The sequence below is a fragment of the Carcharhinus amblyrhynchos genome, chromosome 21, assembly GCF_965287045.1.
Source record: "Carcharhinus amblyrhynchos chromosome 21, sCarAmb.v2.hapA, whole genome shotgun sequence".
Lineage (NCBI taxonomy): Eukaryota > Metazoa > Chordata > Chondrichthyes > Carcharhiniformes > Carcharhinidae > Carcharhinus > Carcharhinus amblyrhynchos.
The window spans coordinates 34,348,451-34,370,190 of NC_137344.1; the positions used below are offsets into that span (position 1 = coordinate 34,348,451).

The window sequence follows — 21,740 nt, forward strand, 5'->3', positions numbered from 1 at the left end:
AAGGGAGAGAGGAGAGACAGAGAAAGAAAGAGAGATAGAGGGAGACAGAGAGAGATTGGGACAGACAGAAAGACAGAGAAAAGAACAAGAAAATTGACAGACAGACACTTAGAGAAAAAAGACAGTGAGAAAGAGATTAGGAGGGAGAGATAGCCAGCACAAATGAAGCGGCCTCACTAATTGATCTGACAATTACAGTCATCAGCTCAGACACTGACACTGCACATACCTTGTAGGCAAAGAGAAAGGTGGTTTCAGTATATGTTGAGTCACTGGGTATGAGTGGGCTGCAGCCAAGCTGAGAAGAAAGGATTGTTCTTCTAGTTCACCACAGCACCAGGTTGCAAACGAGTTCTGCTACAGAGGACTCAGATGAGGACTTTGACTGGGTGACATACAAACAGAACTGATGGCCATGCACAACTGAGATGCTGAGTACATTGGCTGGCCTTTCAGACCTCCTCCAGTCACTTTCAAGGAACTCAGAGGAGTCCAGCTCAGAAGCCACGGTGCAGATCTTGCCCTGTCTGCTGCCTCTGTTCCATCTCCTTGCTATGGTTCAGACCCAGGGCACTGCCAGCGTCACTCCCATCACTGTTGCAGTCTGTGTGTGGACAGGTCACCTATCCCTCTGCCCTCTCTGTGAGGATGAAGCAAAACCCTCTGTCACAACACCTCCAAAAACTCTCCAGAGTATTTCCAGAAACTTTGCAAGAGTGGAAATTCCTTTAAAATTATCTTATCTGCAATTTTGGTGCATAACCCTTTAAGGAATGCGAGTGCAGGACCCATCCTGCAGCTGAGTGCTAGAAGTCTGCCCATTACATAAACCCCCAGAGATGACACTGTGTTCTATTTTCTGGCACTTTCATTTCTCTTCCTCCTTCACCGGCAGTAATGGAACTGTCATGTTATTAAGTGTTGTAGCCATAGTCACAATGTAGGCAGATCTATTCCAGATACTTGGTACTGTGGTTATATTGATCAGGATGGCAGAAGCAAGATGAAAAATATCAGGTCTTGACTATTCACCAAAGTTCTCAGAAACAGAGCCATTTCAGCAATGGAAAGTTACCAGCAAAGAGTAAAATTAGGAGTGAATTGTTTACAGAGTGGAATGGGAATGATTTGGATAACGAAGAGAGACTGGGCCTTCTGATGCAGAGTTCAGATAAATTCTGCAAAAAGGATAACTTATTGCAAGTACATGAAGCCTGGTAAGCCTTTGACAGATTTAAGAAATCAGATGATCAGTCCATGGAGGGGCAGCACAGTGGTTAGCACTGCGGCCTCACTGCGCCAGGGACCCGGTTTTGATTCCAGGTTTGGGTCACTGTCTGTGTGGAGTCTGCACGTTCTCCCCATGTCTGCGTGGATTTCCTCTGGGTGCTCCAGTTTCCTCCAAAACACGTGCTGGTTAGGTGCATTAGCCATGCTGTCTTCCCTCCGTGTGCCTGAACAGGTGCCGGAGTGTGGCGATGAGGGGATTTTCATAATAACTTCATTGCAGTTGTTACTGTAAGCCTACTTGTGACACCAAAAAATAAAACTTTAAACTTGAATACATCATGGATTTTTACAGATGGTATAAGAGACTGAAAAGGTTTGAACTTGTGACCCTAGTATCTGCTTGGACATTTAAATCACTTGATGGTGCACATATTTCTCAAAGAACAAAGGAAGTTACGGCACGGGAACAGGCCCTTCAGCCCTCCAAGCCTGTCCTGACCATGCTGCCCGGACTGAACTAAAACCCCCTACCCTCCAGAAACCATATCCCTCTTTTCCCATCCTATTCATTTACTTGTCAAGGTGCCCCTTAAAAGTCATTATCGTATCTGCCTCCACTACCTCCCCCAGCAACGAGTTCCAGGTACCCACTACTCTCCATGTAAAGAATCTGCCTCGTACATCTTCTTTAAACCCTTGCACCTTAAACCTATACCCCCTAGTAATGGACTTTTCCACTCTGGGAAAAAGCTTCTGACCATCCACTCTGTCCATGCCTCTCATAATCTTGTAGACTTCTATCAGGTCTGCCCTCAACCTCCGTCACTCCAGTTAGAACAAACCAAATTTCTCCAACCTCTCCCCTTAGTTAATGCCTCCATACCAGGCAACATCCTGGTAAATCTTTTATGTACCCTCTCCAAAGCCTCCACATCTTTCTGGTAGTGTGGCAACCAGAATTGAACACTATATTCCAAGTGTGGCCTAACTAAAGTTCTATAAAGCTACAACATGACTTGCCAATTTTTAAACTTAATACTCTAGCCGATGAAGGCAAGCATACCATATGCCTTCTTGACTACCTTCTCCACCTGCATTGCCACTTTCAGTGGCCTATGTACCTATACACCCAGATCCCTTTGCCTATCAATACTTTTAAGAGTTCTGCCATTAACTGTGTATTTCCTATCTGTATTAGACCTTCCAAAATGCATTACCTCACATTTGTCTGGATTAAACTCCATCTGCCATCTCTCTGCCCAAGTCTCCAACTGATCTATATCCTGCTGTATCCTATGATGGTCCTCATCATTACCCACAAATCCACCAACCTTTGTGTCATCCGCAAACCTGCTAATCAAACCAGTTACATTTTCCTCCAAATCATTTATATATATTACAAACAGCAAAGGTCCCAGCACTGATTCCTGAGGAACACTATTTGTCACAGCCCTCCATTCAGAAACGCACCTTTCCACTGCTACCCTGTCTTCTTTGACCGAGTCAGTTTTGCCAGCTCACCTCTGATCCCATGCGACCTCACCTTCTGCTCCAGTCTGCCTTACTGAAGTCCATATAGACAACATCTACTGCCCTACCCTCATCAATCGTCTTCGTCACTTCCTCAAAAAATACTCAATTAAGTTTGTGAGACATGACCTCCCCTTCACAAAACCATGTCGATAGACTTTAACTATAGACAAGGGTTCAATACCAAAGGCTTTTTTAGACTCTGTTTAGCCTCTGCCCTAAGTAGATTTTCTGGGAAGATAGTCATTTCCAGCTACTTGCCTATTGAATGCAGCAACGCTGTAATAAAGAAAATTCAGGAGGATTCAATGGCGGCCAAGTTTCAAGACTGACAAAATCTTCAGCACAGATTTCAGTACAAAGATGGGATTATTGATGGGTGGCCTGAAGATGGCAATACTTTTAACCAGTTTGATAGATGAGAAAAACAAGGGTCTGGGACAGCTACTGCAGACGTTTAAGCATGAGAAATGCATGGGGAATGGTTAATCGATGTTATTGGTGTGATTCCAACTATCATTATGTTACCCACAGCGAAAAAATCAAATTCCTGAAATGATGCCTGAAACAGAGAATTCTGAGGGTTAAAATGATGAGGATAACTACCTTGAAGGAATTGCATTGGTCACTGAGAGGTTGAATCCAGTAATAAATGTTTTGATGGCTGATTCATTCAACTGTGCAGTGTTAGATAGCAGTTGCACTTCCACATTGTGTGGGGTGGATTGGTTTAACTGCCACATGGACTACCTTGAAGAGGCCGATCGGCAGAGCTTCAAGGAAAATGAAAGTTCTACTTGCTTTGTGTTAGGAGATGGCAATGTGCTGACCTCTTCCAGAAGGGCAGTCCTCCCTTGCAGGATATCTGGGATCAGCCTTTTTATCAGTACAGATGTGGTTTTGAATGACATAGCACTCCTGTTAAGCAGTTTTTCGAAGAAGGCGGCACAGATGAAGCCAGACATGAAAAATGACGGAGCGATTTGTGTTCGGGAAGACTGTGGACCTACATTTTATTAGGTCAGGCTATTATCATCTGTCATTAGAGAAGCCAGAAATTTCTCAAATAATTCATGAGGTCCAGTTAACTTCTGGGAATAAGAATCTGGTAAGCAAAAAGTAGAAGTTGCAAAGACGGTTTGCACATCCGGGATCATAAAAACTGAAGGGTTTACTGTTAGATGCTAAAGTTCTTGATTAATAAATATAGCTACTTTTTTAAGCAAATTATGGCTCATTGCAAAATTTGTGTAAAATATCAGAAGACACCACTGCGAGCTGTTGTAAGCTACCACTGGCCAAGGAGTTTAACAATGAACTGGCGATGGATTTAAATATGGGACAAAGATTGGGGTAATTTTGCTACACTGTGTAGATATGGTGAACAGATTCAGCTTATCCACTGTAACGTATGGTCAGGACAAATGGACCACTGTCGATAAGGTTATGGAGAGACGATGGGAACAAGAGTAGGGACACCAGTGAAATTCCTGATGGATAATGGCAAGGAATTTGTCAAACGGGAACTTAGGGACGCCTGTGAAAATGTGAACATTATAGTTCTGCACACTGCAGCTGAGAGTCCCTTCAAGAATGGTGTGTGCGCGCGCGCGAGAGGAGGCATGCAGTGATAGATAACATGTTACATAAAATATTGACTGCTCAACCAGATTGTAAATTGCAAATGGCGCTGGTATGGACAGTGCATGCAAATAGCTCTTTGCTAAAGGTTGGGGGTGGGGTGATACAATCCATACCAATTGGTATATAGCAGGAATCTGAAGTTGCCTATGGTCCTATCAGATGCTCAGCCTGCTCTAGAAGGGACTAGCGTTAGGTCTACTCTTTCTGCTTCTCTGAGCGTTTTGCACACAAGCTTTCATTAAAGCTGAGGTTTCAGAGGAAATTCAGTGAGCCTTATGACAATGCAAAAGGGCGCCAGGAACACAGTTAGGATAGGAAGACTTTACATGTTATTAAAGAGAATGGCTGAAAGAATGGAAAGGCCTGGCAAAGTGTTAGGCAGTAAAGGAAAACCGGCATTGTACAGCACGGGAACCAACCTCAGGGTTCATACTTTGAGGCTAACTGATTCTGACTATACCTTTACAGATTCTGAACAAGATGCAGAAGAGTGAAGAGGCGCTGTGCACTTCACACATGCACACTAATGTCCTACAGGGAAGGAAATCTGCCATCCTTACCTGGTCTGGCCTACTTGTGACTCCAGAGCAAAGTATTTGACTCTCAACTGTCCTCGAGCAACATTTAGGAAGGGCAATAAGTTTTAAAAGTTTACTGATTAGTTTATTGATTAGTAAGTGCTGGGCACCCATGTCCCATGAATGAATACAAAAATCATAATGGGAAAATAGAGGAACTGACTATAGTAAATAAAGAATTAACTGATGATGAACAAAGTAACACTGAAGTACAGGATCAGGCTATTTATTCAAAAGTACAACCACCCAAAGTAGGAACAAAGGTAACATACGCACCAGAAAGAGTCAACATGTGGAGGGATATCACCATCTTAGGAAGAATAGGAAAGGTCACTGGTAAATATAAACATTGGTTAAACGTGCAGAATGTGGGTCAGGAAATCAGAAGCGTGGATTGGCAAAAAGATGTAAAAATGTAGAAAGCCAGAGAGTACAGTATAAGTTCTGACAGTGAACTAGAAAGGGATCATGATACCAGGAAAAGATCTCAGACTTATTGACAGGACTCTGACCACGTGGGATTGATCGTGTAGCAGCGTCCAGGAACAGAGAAGGGGCCGAGTGAAGGTCGTAGCTCGACCCGAAAGGGAACGACAGAACAACCCAGGAATGTTATTTGAAATAGAAGCCCGCATGATTGAGAGATTTTAGCAGCTGCCAATAAATTGGAAGATAAACTGAAAAAAAAGAGACAAAACAAAAAGCTAGAAAGTTAGAAAGAAAGAATTTGGCAAATATACTGAAATTCCAGATAGGGCAGAGCCAGCCTTGTCACACAGGCGGGTAATTCACTGAAAAGGTGCTCTCTGACAACGCATACATGGCTAAAGCTAGATTGGTAGCTCAGAGTTTTAAGGAAAGACTTAGCAATCAAGATCTCAGAGTGGACTTTCCTACTGCAGGGAAAGTAAGCTTGAAGACTTTTTTTTTTAAGCCATTTTGGCAAACTACAAAAGAAATTACAAAAGGTTGTGAATGTAGCCCAACTCATCATGCAAGCCAGCCTCCCATCCATTGACTCTGTCTACACTTCCTGCTGCCTCAGCAAAGCAGCCAGCATAATAAAGAACCCCATCCACTCCAAACATTCTCTCTTCGTCCTTCTTCCATTGGGAAGGTTACAAAAATCTGAGGACATGTACCAGCCGACTCAAGAATAGCTTCTTCCCTGTACCATCTGACTTTTGAATGACTGGGTCAGGAATGGATGTTGCAGGTTCCGGGGTACAAATGCTTTAGTCGGAGTAGAGAAGAAGGTAGAAGGGGGGGTGGGGTAGCATTGCTAGTCAAGGACTGTATCACAGTGTCGGAGAGAAAGTTTGATGAGGACTTGTCAGTTGAGGTAGTATGGGCGGAGATTAGAAATAGGAGAGGAGAGGTCACCCTGTTGGGAGTCTTTTATAGACCTCCTAAAAGTTCTAGAGAGGTTGAGGAAAGGATTGCAGAGACGATCCTGGTTAGGAGTGAAAGTAATAGGGTAATTGTTATGGGGGACTTTAACTTTACGAATATTGATTGGAGTTGCTATAGTTCTAGCTCGCTAGAGGGGTCAGTGTTTGTACAAAGCGTGCAGGAAGGTTTTTTGTCTCAGTATGTAGACAGGCCAACTAGAGGTGAGGCTATATTGGATTTGGTGCTGGGAAATGAGCCAGACCAGGTGCTAGACTTGGAAGTTGGTGTGCATTTTGGTGATAGTGACCACAATTCGGTTACGTTCACCTTAGTGATGGGAAGAGATAGGCATGAACCTCGGGTCAGCAATTTTAGCTGGGGTAAGGGCGATTATGAGGCTATCAGGAGTGAATTAGGAAGCATGGATTGGATTAGGGGATTACAGGGACTGGGAACGTCTGAAATGTGGAGTGTTTTCAAGGAGCAGCTACTGCGAGTCCTTGATAGGTATGTCCCTGTCAGGCATGGTGGATTTGGTAGATCTAGGGAACCGTGGTGCACTAAAAGAGTTGAGTCGATGGTTAAAAAGAAAAAGGAGGCTTATGTTCGGATGAGATTGGAGGGCTCAGATAGTGCACTAGAAAGCTTTAGATTGGCTAGGAGGGAGTTGAAGAGTGAGTTGAGAAGGGCTAAAAGAGGACATGAGAAGACTTTGGCTGAAAGGATTAAGGAGAATCCTAAGGCGTTCTATAGGTATGTCAAGAACAGAAGGTTGGTCAGGGCAAGATTAGGGCCAGTTACAGACAGCAGGGGGAAGTTGTGTGTGGAACCGGAGGAGATTGGAGAAGTATTGAACCAATATTTCTCTTCGGTGTTCACGCAGGGGGACATGAATATAGCTGAGGAGGACATTGGGTTGCAGGGGTGTAAAATAGACAGTATTACGGTTGATAAAGGGGATGTGCTGGAAATTCTTGAGGGGCTGAAAATAGATAAGTCCCCTGGTCCGGATGGGATCTACCCTAGGATTCTCTGGGAGGCTAGAGAGGTGATTGCAGAGCCTCTGGCTCAGATCTTCAGGTCGTCATTGGTCTCTGGTGTAGTCCCGGAGGATTGGAGGATAGCGAATGTTGTCCCATTGTTTAAGAAGGGGAACAGAGACTTTGCCGGGAATTATAGACCGGTGAGTCTTACTTCTGTTGTGGGCAAGGTTTTAGAAAAAATTATTAGGGATAGGATTTATAGTTATTTGGAGTGTAATAAATTGATTAGAAATAGTCAGCATGGTTTTGTAGCGGGTAGGTCGTGCCTTACTAACCTTATTGAGTTTTTTGAGAAGGTGACCAAAGAGGTGGATGGGGGCAAGGCAGTTGACGTGGTATACATGGATTTTAGTAAGGCGTTCGATAAGGTTCACCATGGTAGGCTTCTGCAGAAAATGCAGATGTATGGGATTGTGGGTAATCTAGGAAGTTGGATCAGGAATTGGCTATCAGATAGGAGACAGAGGGTGGTGGTGGATGGTAAATATTCATCATGGAGTACAGTTACGAGTGGTGTGCCTCAGGGATCTGTTTTGGGGCCACTGTTGTTTGTAATTTTTATTAATGATCTGGATGAGGGTATAGTTGGGTGGATTAGTAAATTTGCTGATGACACCAAAATTGGAGGTGTGGTAGATTGTGAGGAAGGGTGTCATAGTCTGCAGGGAGACTTAGATAGGTTGCAGAGCTGGGCCGAGAGGTGGCGGATGGAATTTAATGCGGAGAAGTGTGAGGTAATTCACTTTGGTAGGAGCAACAGATGTGTCGAGTATAGGGCTAACGGGAGGACTTTGAATAGTGTGGATGAACAGAGGGATCTAGGTGTGTGTGTACATAGATCCCTGAAAGTTGGGAATCAAGTAGATAAGGTTGTTAAGAAGGCGTACGGTGTCTTGGCGTTTATTAGTAGGGGGATTGAATTTAGGAGTCGCAGTGTAATGTTGCAACTGTACACTACTCTAGTGCGGCCGCACTTGGAGTACTGTGTGCAGTTCTGGTCCCCGCATTACAAGAAGGATGTGGAGGCGTTGGAGAGGGTGCAGAGGAGGTTTACTAGGATGTTGCCTGGTATGGTGGGGAGGTCCTATGAGGAGAGACTGAGGGATTTAGGGTTGTTTTCGTTGGAAAGAAGGCGGCTAAGAGGGGATCTTATTGAAACATATAAGATGATTAGAGGTTTAGATAGGGTGGATAGTGATAGCCTTTTTCCTCGGATGGAGAAGGCTAGCACGAGGGGGCATGGCTTTAAATTAAGGGGGGGTAGCTACAGGACGGATGTCAGGGGTAGGTTCTTTACCCAGCGGGTGGTGAGGGATTGGAATGCCCTGCCTGCTGCGGTTGTAAATGCGTCTAGTTTGGGGGCGTTTAAGAGATCTCTGGATAGGTTTATGGACGAAAAGGGATTGGTATAGGCTAGTGGGTCATTGTTTTTGTAACTGGTCGGCGCAACATCGTGGGCCGAAGGGCCTGTTCTGCGCTGTAATGTTCTATGTTCTATGTTCTACCTCGCATTAAGTTGATCTTTCTTGACATCCTAGCTATAACTGTAATGCTCCATTCTGCACTCTCTTGTTTCCTTCTCTATGAATGGTATGCTTTGTCTGCATAGTGCACAAGAAACAATACTTTTCACTGTATACTAATACATGTGACAATAATAAATCAAATCAAATCAACATACTCCTGAGAGCGCAGATCAGTAGATATAAAGTTTCAAAGGGACATGTTTTTGAAACCACCTAAAGAAGCCTCCCATGTAGAAAGAAAATTGTGGAAGTTAAACAAGTGAGTTTACAGATTGAATGAAGTGTCAAGAGTATGATAATTTTCTGTGAGGTCAGTCCTGTTTTCGGTTAAAAGCTGACCTGCGATGTTATATTGACATCACAAGGAAAGGCCAGCAGGACTGTCAACATGCGTGTCAGATGTTTTTCCTGTGGGAAGTTTAGGTAAAATGTAAACAATGAGTGATTGAAATCTTAGCATGGCTCCTGAGGTCTGCCAAAGATGACCACTTGGTGAGTTGATAGGGATGGTGTAAGGTCAAAGGGTAGTGGGTAGGGGCATGGGCTGGCACCACATTGGTAGAGGAGCTATAAGGGACCATGGGGATGAATAGAGGGAAAGGATTTGGCATTGAGCATTTGAAGAGTCACAGGGAGTGAGTGGGAGGTGAAGGAGTGCGAGGGGTGAAGGCTATAGGGCCTAATATTAGATAAAACAAATGGGACTAAGTCCAAGAGAACTGAGGTGGGCCCAGCAAAGCAAGTGGTAGCTTCTGTGTCCACCTCCAAAACATTCCTCAGGTTGCAGGCCCAATTCTATCTTGCACATGTACACCCCCAGTATAATGTATGTAACAGCATAGTTTGCATGTATGATAGGAGAGCGCACGTGACAGTACCGTGTGCGCGCGCGTGTATGACAGTATAATGTACATGTGACATTATGGTGTGCGTGTGAAGTATAATGTGAGACAGTATAGTGTACATGTGACATTATAGTGTAACAGTATAGTGTGTGTGAGACAATATAATGTACGTGACATTATAGTGTGTGTAACAGTATAGTGCGTGAGAGACAATATAGTGTACATGTGACATTATAGTGTGCGTGTGAGATACGAGTGTGTGTGACAGTATAGTGTACATGTGATATTATAGTGTGTGTGTAACAGTATAGTGTACAACAGTATGGTATACATATGACATTATATGACAGTACAGTGTGTGACAGCATAGTGTTTGACAGTATAGTGTACATGTGACAATATAGTGTGTTTGTGGTAGTATAGTGTACATATGGCATTATAGTGTGTGTGTGTGTGTGTGTGTGTGTGTGTGTGTGTGTGTGTGTGTGTGTGTGTGTGTGTGTGTGTGAGAGAGAGAGAGAGATAGGAGAATATGTGACAGTAGAATGTGTGACAGATAGTAGAGTGAGTTTGTGTTCAAACCCCATCACACTCAATTACTAAATCTGGAATGCAAAACTAGTCTCCGTAATGATGACCACGAAACTACCATTGATTGTTGTAAAAACCTGTTTCACTGATGCTTTTTCAAGGAAGGAAATCTGCAGTCCTTACACAACCTGGCCTATATGTGACACCAGACCCACATCAATGTGCTTGATTTTTAACTGCCCTCTGAAATGGCCTAGCCAGCCATTCAGTTCAAGGGCAATCAGCGTCACCCACATTCCACGAAAGAAAAAAAATTAAAATTTTGATCATTGCAAGGTGGAAGTTTATCACATATAATTTTGGAAGGATCCAGAATCCAACAGAGAGGTCAAAGTCTAGTTTCCCTTCACAAAACAAATGCCTTTTATTTTGTTAAGACCCCTGTTTCTGCCCCATGACTATGGAACTATTTCAATTTCCCAATCCGTAATGACTGTAAAATTAAAATGTTTGATGTTCCTTTCTAAATGGAAATTCAACTTAAAAAGAATTTATACAGGGATAAAAGAGGGAAATTATATTATACGATTATCCTCCCTAAAGCTAAAAGGTTTAAGTAAAACAGTAAATTGGGTATTATTTGAACAGTAGAACCAGCACAGTGATTTATACAGGAAATTGCAAGTTTCGTGCCGCATTTCTCAGACATAAGTAATTAATGAGAGTTTAACCAAAAACAGAGAATTTTATTAATAACTGCCATAGATCTCAGTGATGTGGTTTTGATAATAAATTGCATAAATCTTTGTCAACTAATCCCACGATATTTAATGAGGGCTAACTGGTTTAACGCAATAATATATACCTCGCAAATAGCAAAGATCTCAAGTTGACGTACAAGCACTATAAGGCTGATCTAAAAAAGAAACCTTTAGAATAAGGAATTGTAACAGTTCAGGTACAAGTGCAACAATAAAGGGTTAATCGAACAGTCTGAAATTGGCAGCCTTAACCCCTGCCAAATTTAAATAGATTAAAGGCCAATGAAGCTTCTTCCCAATATGCTGCCAAGCCATAAAATGTTTGCTATGGTCTCTTGAACATCCCTTTATTTTACATAATCTCATCAAAGAACAGAAAGGAAATGGAGGGGGGGGGGGGGGGTTGCTATCTTGGGGGGGGGTCCAGTGAAGACCCCAAGATAAAAAACCTATCTTTTTTTCCTACCCTCTTGTTGCCCTAACATCTCCGCAACACCTCCTCACTGACCTGCCAGACCCTCCCTGTCCAATATCCTAGACTTGTCAGTTTTCAGGGATCCTCCTCTTCTTGCAGTCCTGATGCCGGTCACTGATGCCCCCTTGCACATGGGCAGGTTCCAGGTTTGAATTCCAAACCAAGATATCTCGGGCAGTTAGGCTCAAGAGTCACCAGAGTTGGGTTGGGTTGAATATCCAGGAATCCTCCTCATCCTCATTTCTGGTCATCCAGTACTGTCACCATAGACAGAATTGGGCAAACTCCCTTATGTTCTGCATCCTGTAGTAGCGTTACAGTAGACGCTCACAGCACAACAGGAAGATGGACACTTAGACAAAGGTTGCTTAGACGTTTGAACTGTACATGACCAACAGTCAGCATTTTCAGGAGTGGTGGACAGCTGTTAAGGAAGAGAAACTATGAATGTGCCCTCCCTGAAGGGGGGAATATTCTCTCATGGCTAACACAATACATACAAGTCAGAGACTGTCCTAGCCACATTCAAACACTAATAAGAACCTGTGCATTACTAAAATCTGGCTGAGAAGGAGCTTATCTTATACAAACAGAATATACAATCTGACAGTTGCCAAATAATTTTTACAAATGGGTGAGGGCGGTACAATGGCACAGTGGTTAGCCCTGCTGCCTCTCACCAGGGACCTGGATTCAATTCCAAACTTGGGGGGCAGTATGGAGTTTGTACATTCTTCCTGGGTCTGCATGGGTTTACTCCAGTGCTCCAGTTTCCTCCTACAGTCTGAAAGACGTGCTGGTTAGGTACATTGGCTATGCTAAATCTTCCTCAGTGTATGTGAACAGGCATCGGAGTGTGACGATTTGGGAATTTTCACAGTAACTTCATTGCACTGTTAATGTAAGCCCACTTGTGACACTAATTAATAAACATAAGCTACAGTACAAGCAAAATGTCCAGTGGCACAGTGATTAGCACTGCTGCCTCACAGTGCCAGGGACTCAGGTTCAATTCCGGCCTCGGGTGACTGTGAGGAGTTTGCACATTCTCCCAGTATCTGCGTGGGTTTTCTCTGGGTGCTCTGGACTTCCTCCCACAGGCCAACAATGTGTAGGTTAGATGGTTTGGCCACGGTAAAAGCGTGGGGTTACGGGGAAAAGGCAGAGCGGGGGGACGGGGGTCTGGATAAGATGCTAGTTTGGAAAGTTGGTGCAGGCTCAATGGGCCTGAATGGCCTTCTTCTGTACTGTAGGGATTCTATGATTCATTTCCCATAATTTCACCACCTTCATGGGACAGAATGGCCTTCAATACCAGCAGTCTAACTGAGTGTTGTGGGAAATTTACCACTGGAGTCAGGCTTGGAGGTTCAATAAGACAGTTTTATTTTGGACACAAAGCTTCGGGAGAAAGCACTGATACTCCGCAGTACTTGGCAGCCACCTTCTCAATTACACAATAGCAGTAGATCATTTTTATACCTTTCAGACAATAGGTAGTCTGGACATTTTAAAACATTGCTATAGTTGATTAGACAGATCATGGTGATCGATAGTTGATACATCATTACAATCAGACAGGTACAGACACGGGCAGTTAGCATAGCATTGTTCATAGACTGGATACATTTCCTCTATCAGTGACTGGTTTCAATCTATACATTCAGTGACTGGTTTTTGCTGCATTTATGTTCCCATCTAGTTCTGGGTCTGCCCTTATCTTTAAAGTGCCCCAAGCTCTGACTAGCTTCCTGCAGCATTCCGTTTACTGCATGTTTTAATTTTAAGTGACTGTCTGTGCTAAAAGCTAGTGCCTGCTTGATGTCCCTTCCTAAGTAACCATTGTGTGTGCCAGGTAACCATTTTTTTTTATTTTCCCCACTTCAGCCTGGGGAAATAGTTTGCGTGGGAAATGGAAAGGTTCCTGCTTGTGCAACAGCAAGCCATTTTATAAAGTCTGAATTAAGACACTTATAATACGGAGCTTCACCTTATGTACAACCTACGCCGCCACCTGATCTGAGACTACAAATGATGACTGGAGATACGCAAAGGTGAAAAATAAATTTAAAAAGTACAATTTTGTGGATTCTTTCACGTTTAGAGGGCAGCCAATGAATCCTTTACAGCCAATGGAATACTTTCACTGCGTGGTCACTTTAGTGAGAGAGTAAACACAGCAATCCATTTGAACACAGCAAGCTCCCACAAACAATAGTGTGGTAACGGCCAGATAATCTGTTCTTGCGATGTTCACTGAGGGAAATAAACATTGCTTGGGACAAAACCGAGATACCCACTCCCCTGCTCTTCGACACAAAACAGAGCCATGGGATCTTTCACAGGGGGGACTGACAGGGCCTGGAGTTAACACCTGGTTTGAAGGACAGCATCACTGACAGTGCCTCTCTTTGCCCTCAGTCCTGCAGTGGGCTATCAGCCTACAACTTTCTGCTCAAGTCAACCCACAGCTTTCTGACTCAGACAGCCATCAGCTGAGCGATTGGTGACACGAACATCATCATTTGCCAAATAATTATGGAGCTTATACTTTTAAACTAAAGTTCCTCCTTAGCAGTCAGCCATTATCTAAATGTCAGAAATGATCCTAGAATCCATGTTTTGTTGAGGAATTACTGTTTCTTCCATAAATCCACAGGTGCTGATTCATAGCTGAAGCTTGTCATTCATTGAGTGATTATTATACTGGCATTTCTTTTCATGCATTAATTTCTGGCTTTATGGCTATTACAGTTATTTACTATACATTAAAGCTATTGGTTCCCTCTATGTTTTATCAATTCCAGCAGTGCATTTTGACAACTCTGAGCTTGTCTTTGTATCTCAGTGCACTGTAATCTTTGAGCTCTGCTTTGTGTGAGAGAAATCTGGAATGACAATTAGTGTTCCATGCATTACTGTCAATGATATTAATCCTTTTAACCGTCCATCCTGCTCAGGCACATAAAATACCAAGTATCACAGCTTAGTATGGCTCCTGCTCTGTCAAAGACCACAATAAACTACAAAGCATCATGAACGAAGCCCAGTCCATCACACAAACCAGCCTCCCATCCCTTAACTCTGTCTACACAAACAATACTTTTCACTGCATACTAAAACATGGTGACGATAATAAATCAAATAAGATTAGCATTGCTTATTCACTCATGGGGTGTAGCAAGGCCTGTGCAGCCTGTCACTGAGTGGCTTGCTCAGCCATTTCAGAAGGTCATCAAGAGTTAACAGTTGTGTGTCACGGGGCATTCCCCTTTAATGGAGTGGGTCAGGTGACCCAGGCCTCAAGCTGCTAACCACTGTGCCGCCATGCCCCCCCTTAGCTTTTTATTCCAGTTTAATTCACTGAATATAAATTCCTTCAGCTGCTGAGGTGACATTTTTAATTCATTCATGGTCTCTGGGCATTGCTGGTAAAGGCAGCATTTATTGCCTGTCCCTGATTGCTTTTTGAAAGTGGTAGTGAGCCACCTTATGGATGGCACGGTGGTTAGCACTGCGGCCTCACAGCGCAAGGGACCCAGGTTCAATTCCTGACTTGGGTCACTGTCTGTGCAGAGTCTGCACGTTTCCCCCATGTCTGCGTGGGTTTTCACAACCATTATCCCACTGTTCCCAATATTCCTATTCCCATCAGCTTTCAGCTCGTAACATGCAATTCATTTCCATCTGAAAGGTAACAGTGTAATTCCATAAACCAAAACTTTCTAAAATTCTCCTCGATGTTTTTTCTGAATTTCTCACCTGAATTTTCTACTTCCCTTGCCCTCCCGTCAGAAAACTCTTCACCAAGATCAAATTCCACAGCTTCACACAAATAGGTGACATTCAAATGGATTCTTATAGTTGGGGAATATTGCAGATGAATGTAATCCAGCTTTCAGATCTCCCTCTTGCCCCCTACATACACACAATGTCAGGTTGGGATATAAGTGAGCAAAAACTCAGAGGACATTTCATCACTTTTTTGTTTCCCCTTTGCTCAGAATGCTGAATTTAACTATATTCCGCACCCAGCCCCCTGCCTTACCCCCAACTCAACGGGGTTCAGCTGATGCAGCATTGACTGAGCTTGGGACCTTCTTAAACCACACGGAGCAGTCACTCCACAGTTGAAGTTTCTGTGCATTCAGACAGTGTTTTCTTTCAGTTAATCTAGTCTAACCGAAAGAGCTTTTCTTCTCCTGAAATTATGGAAACTCCTAAACAATCTAGATTACCCAGAAAGTAAGTCTCGTAAATCAAACAGCTATCTTGGCAAGTACTATCTCCCCAAGTCTGAGAATTGATTGGCTTGCGATGGGCGAGAAGGAAGTGTGTGAACTACCGGGTTTAGTTGTCACCATGTATTAATTTTGAATTAACTTTTGTAGCTTCCACTTAAACTAAAATTATTTTTCAGCAGTTTACCTCCAGGTTAACAGCTAGATTCTGGGCTTTGTGGCACGGCACAGTGAGCACTGCTGCCTCACAGCGCCAGGGACCTGAGTTAGATTCCAGGCTTGGGCCACTGTCTGTGCGGAGTCTGCACGTTCTCCCTGTGTCTGCGTGGGTTTCCTCCAGGTGCTCTGGTTTTCTCCCACAGTCCAGAAGATGTGCTGGTTAGGTGAATTGGCTATGCTAAATTCTCCCTCAGTGTACCCGAACAGACGCCGGAGTGTGGCGACTAGCAGATTTTCACAGTAACATCACTCCAGTGTTAATGTAAGCCTACTTGTGACACTAATAAATAAAGTTTAAACAGATTTTCACTCACTCAAAACCTAAATATTTGTACAAAGTTAATATCAGGCCCTCTCTCTTTCTGCTCTGAGCTGCTATATGCTCTTAATGTGATCTAATCTTTTTCCTTCTAACAATGAACTGAGTTTTGGAAGTAGTGTGTTACATTCTTGATGGCAGCTGAACCTGGCCTTGTTCAAAGCTCTGCTCTGAGAACTGTACGTGCCAGTTACAGACAGCAGTTCAGCCGTCATGAATTTCTCTTTGAGATCCTCTCAAATTAAAGAAAGACTTGCATTTAGATTGTGCTGTTTCACAATCGCCCCAAAGAGTTTTACAACCAATGAAGTAAATGTGAAGTGCAGTCACTGTTGTACTGTCGGAAACACAGCGGCCAATGTGTACACAACAAAGTCCCACAAAGAACCCGTCAGCTCAAAAAATCAGAGCCAGACATTTCAGTTGTGAACTCCGGAAACACATCCTTCCATTCAAGCTTTTCGAAGTTTGAAACTTTCTTCCACAAATGACGATTTTGATGATAGACTCCAAGGGTGAAATATTTCCATCCCGCCCACCACGGGAATTGTAGCATGTGGAGGGCAGACCATGCAAAGACCCGCTGACCTCAGGCAGGATTTTCTGGTCTTGGTGGAAAATCCCACCCCAGTTGTTAAATTCAAATTGAGATTGATAGATTTTTGTCAGCCAAATGTATTAAGAGGATATGGGAAAGGGAGAGTATATAGAATCAGGTTGCATGATCCCAATGATTGGCAGAATAGGTACAAGAGAAGAAACAACCTCCTCCTGTTCTTATGTGCTTGTTCAATGTCGTGGGATCTTTTTCTTTCACCAGCGAGGGAAGATGAGGCTTCGATTTCTCTGAGAGGGAACCAGCAGAGCTCCCACAGTACCACACTGAAGTGTCATCGAATATGATGCTCTTAAGTCTCAGAAATGGGAATCGAACCTGCAACAGTCCCGCAACCACTGAGACACAGCTGTCACACACCAGGTCACCTCTGTTATTTTTCAATCTTAATTGTTCCCAGCCAAGATGATGAGATGGCACAGTGGCAAAGTGGTTAGCACTGCTGCCTCACAGCACCAAGGATCCAGGTTCAATTCCCGCCTTGGGTCTCTGTCTGAGTGGAGTTTGCACATTCCCCCCATGGGTTTCTGCCGGGTGCGCTGGTTTCCTTCTACAGTGCAAAAACGTTAGGTGAATTGGCTAATCTAAATTCTCCCTCAGTGTACCCAAACAGGTGCTGGAGTGTGGCGACTATGGGATTTTCACAGTAACTTCATTGCAGTGTGAATATAAGCCTACTTGTGACTAATAAATAAATAAACAAACTATCAGAAGTATCACTCTCCAATTTGCCTGCCCAAAAGTCTGACATAACACTGTCCGAAGACATGCTGGAGATCAGAATCTCATCCCTGGAACAATCACATGAACTTCCCGGATTTACTGACCAACCAGTGGTGAGTGAATGAATGAAGGGCCGATCACCCACCTTGCTGTTAACAAACTTTGAAAGGCAAGGAAGAAAAGGAACCAGAACTAATTTAAACTAGTGCCTCTAAAATTAACTTCTCTTAGATTCGGGTGAATGGATATCCACATTAATTTCTCGAAGCTATGAAATCAGTTCTGGATATTGAGTCTGTCAATATGTATCTCAATTCCAGCTAGTACATTCTTTCTGGCATTGAACCAGTTTGCAGGTTCTCTGGATGTCACATTAGGTGTTGAATACCGTCTGTGTGGAATTCGGAGAATGATCAGCAAGTGTTTGGAAAATGCTGATGAATATTTCACGTTGCCATTGCCAACCTATTTTTCATAACACAGATGTTGCAATATGCTACAAACTGGTCTCATTAGCATGAGCTGTTTTTTAAGCTTTTTTTAAAATCTATTACCATGTATATCAAACAGCAAGAACAGAACCTGTTCTTACAGAACTAAGATTTCTAACAACCCTTGAATAATTTTTCAGGAAACAGGCGTTTGCAAGCTGTTTCTATGGCGCTCTCTTTGCATTAAGTTAGAGCTTTTTGTAGGGAAACATTTGCTGTACTCTACACAGGTGGCAACAAATGATCGATATCCAGTTTTGGCTTTGAAACTGAGCTGTTTTGCCTCATGCTCAACCACTGTCTTTATTGAATATTTTCTGATAACCTGCTGAGATGGTGGCACAGTGGTTAGCACTGTTGCCTCACAGCACCAGGGACCCTGGTTTGATTCCCAGCTTGGGTCACTGTCTGTGCAGAGTCTGCACATTCTCACTGCGTCTGCATGGGTTTCCTCTGGGTGCTCTGGTTTCCTCCCACTTTCCAAAAGACGTGCTGGTTAGGTGCATTGGCCGAGCTAAATTCTCCCTCAATGTACCCAAACAGGCGCTGTATTATGGTGACTAGGGGATTTTCACAGTAACTTCATTGCAATGTTAATGTAAGTCTACTTGTGGCTAATAAATACAGTCTAACTTCTAAAAAAAGACGGCTGCATAATAACAGGCATTTACATTTCATGTTTCTACTGTAGTTACTAACCAAGCCAGCATTAAAAAAAATGCAGAGAATATATAAAATCTACAGGTGATTGTAAATAGAATGATTAAAATTCAAACAAACAATCTACATTGATAAAGAAAGCCATTGAGTTTTGAATGTTTCTGCTCTTTGTTTTAAACAAGTCCGGTGACTGCTGCACTGTGACCCTAATAATCAAGCTTGTGTCCTGCTTTCACCCTGAAAACAACTATAGAAAATAGGAAGACATTTTGCCCAAGTACAGAAAATTATTTATGGAAATTGTGTTCATTGGTTTGTAAACTGATTTCTTTCTGCAACATCAAGCCTAAAAGAGCATAGTTTGGCAGAACAGCATGTTTCAGTGTTGTGACTCGATAGAAGGTGATGCACAGAGATTTGGTTGTTTCTGACAGTTTGGCATATGGCTTTTGAACAAATACTGATTAGCGAGTGGAGTGTTAAATTGTGATGAGCATTCGCAATGACATTTCATTTGACAGGTAAAATGAAGAGCTCGCTTGTTCATTTATGGGATGTGGGCGTCGCTGACTAGGCTCAGCATTTATTGCCCATCCCTAATTGCCCCATGAAGGTGGCAGTGAGCCGCCTACTTGAACCACTATGTGATGTAGGTGCGCCCACGGTGCAGGTTGGCACGAAACCTTCCCCAGTGCAAAATTCTGCTTTTCTTTTGCACCTCTTACTCTTTTGAGCGTGACATTTATCACTGCACTGTCTCTCACTGTTCACATTAAATATAATTCTCCCAGTACTCACTAGTAACACAAGGTCGCCATCCACACAAGCGACCTTTGTTTCCATGTATCGATCCCGCAATGGAATCAGATGCGAAAGGAAATAGTCACAGCCCCAACAGTCAACCTCTTCAAGATCCATCTTTAGATTACTTCCATTTACAAGTTTGCATTATCAGGACTATCACTTCATGCCTGGCTTAATTACAGCTACCTATAGCATTGTTGACAAGATATAGATAGTCTGTGATACCAACATAGCTAAACAGATAGAAATTGTGGTATTTGACACACTGAGATAAAATTCCTCTGTCCCATATTTCACTGAAGATCTTAATCCTTTATAATAAAACTGAGCACCTTTGCTAAGATACTGGACTGAGGGAATAAATTAAAATGTATTTGCTTCTAATATTACACTACAGAGTTTCAATCGTATCATTGCAAAGGAGAGAGGAGTTGCATCAGAAGCTTGATTTTATAGAGTCACGCTCCCTACAAATATAGATTAAATATTTCTGAAAAAGAAATGTTTGGCTAAACAACGTCTTTGGCAGAGTGATTCTCTGGGAAGAATGTAAGCTATATCTTACTAGCTTACTTAACATTCAGGTTCAAGTTGTTCTCTTCATGTGTGAGTGTTAGAATATCACTAACAGGTTACACATAATTTGCATGGCAGTTAAAAATGATCATTTATTCAAAGTGAGATTACAGAAAAGAAAAAAATAAGGATCATATTTTCTAAAACAAAACTTCTTGCAGAGGATGGAGAGGTGGTCTTCAGATGTACAGAGAGTTTTATTCCACAGTGATCTATGCTCTACCAATGCAAAGTGGAGAAGTGTTCCATGTCTTTTACCTTTGCAAGCTTTGAAACTTACCCAAACAGATGGAACCTATTCTCTTTTACAATCAGAGCTCAAAGTCTAATTTGCTGATGTTTACACAGACTACCCTGAGAAAACAAATTCTTACGGCATAGTGTGTAGCGTCCCTGTCTCCTAGCCCAGGTTCAAGTCTCACCCCAGGACTTGATGGCCAAGGGCGTTCATAACAGCTCGGGTGTCAAATTGAAAAATCCAACATGCCAAAGGCTGGTGGTAACCAACCTCTGACACAACTCTGAGTTGAGGAGAAATTTCTTCCCCAAAAGGTTGTGAATCTGTGGAATTTCCTGCCCAGTGGAGCGGTTGAAGTTACCTCATTGAATGTTTTTAAGGCAAGGATAGATAAATTTTTGAACAGTAAAGGAATTAAGAGTTTTGGTGAGCGGGCAGATAAATGGAGCTGAGTCTACGAAAAGATCAGCTATGATCTTATTGAATGGTGGAGCAGGCTCGAGGGGCCAGATGGCCTACTGCTGCTCCAAGTTCTTACGCTTTAAGTGCGGCAGAGACTCCTGGTCAGCCACACTTGATGTGGGGTGGCACCTCTTCAGATAGAAGCCTCTGGCTACAAACTAATGAGCTGTTCCAAGTAGCTTAGTGCGACACTAGGTGAGAGAAGAGAATTGGAATTGTTATGCTTAGAAAGGCTGAGGAATCAATCCCTATAGCCTATGGATGCAAAAGCAAATTATCTAAAGAGGGATGACCATCATGCATCATCTAATCAAGCTACTTGTCAAATTTAGCAAAGGATGAAATTTTCCAGACCAGCCTGCCCTAAGACTGGTAATTCCTGACTGAGGTCAACGGACCTTTTAATGATCCGTCAAATTTTCCCTCCCATCATAATGATTCCTGTGGTGGGTGGGACTGGAACATTTACTGCAAAGGTTCAGTATTATTGGAAACCATTCAGATGTAAGAATGCTCCAGCGTTCCAAATAAAAACCTGGGAAATGCAAGGGAGCAATTATTTTGAGGTGAAGGAAAGAAAAAAAACGTGATAGTGGCACATATTTATGTAGCACGTTTAACACCGAAAAGCATTCCTAGGTGTTTTACAGGGGAAAAAAAAACAGACAAACGGGCAAGGAAAAATGAAAACAAGAACAAAAATAGATAATCCTATGGGTACAGTTGGTCCACATGCAGTATCAGTTTTCTGTTGAAGTCATGGTCAGCTCGAAAGCCCTAATGACCTTCTCCTGCTCCAATCCTCCATATTTCCATGATCCTTGTGAAAGATTGAA

General features: G+C 42.9%; 1 protein-coding gene across 9 annotated transcripts in view; it reads right to left on the reverse strand.

Annotated features, from left to right (window-relative positions):
* The window catches only part of LOC145356355 (rho GTPase-activating protein 44-like), a 314,302-nt gene that overhangs the window by 161,955 nt on the left and 130,607 nt on the right, over positions 1-21,740 (reverse strand). The window lies entirely within an intron of this gene.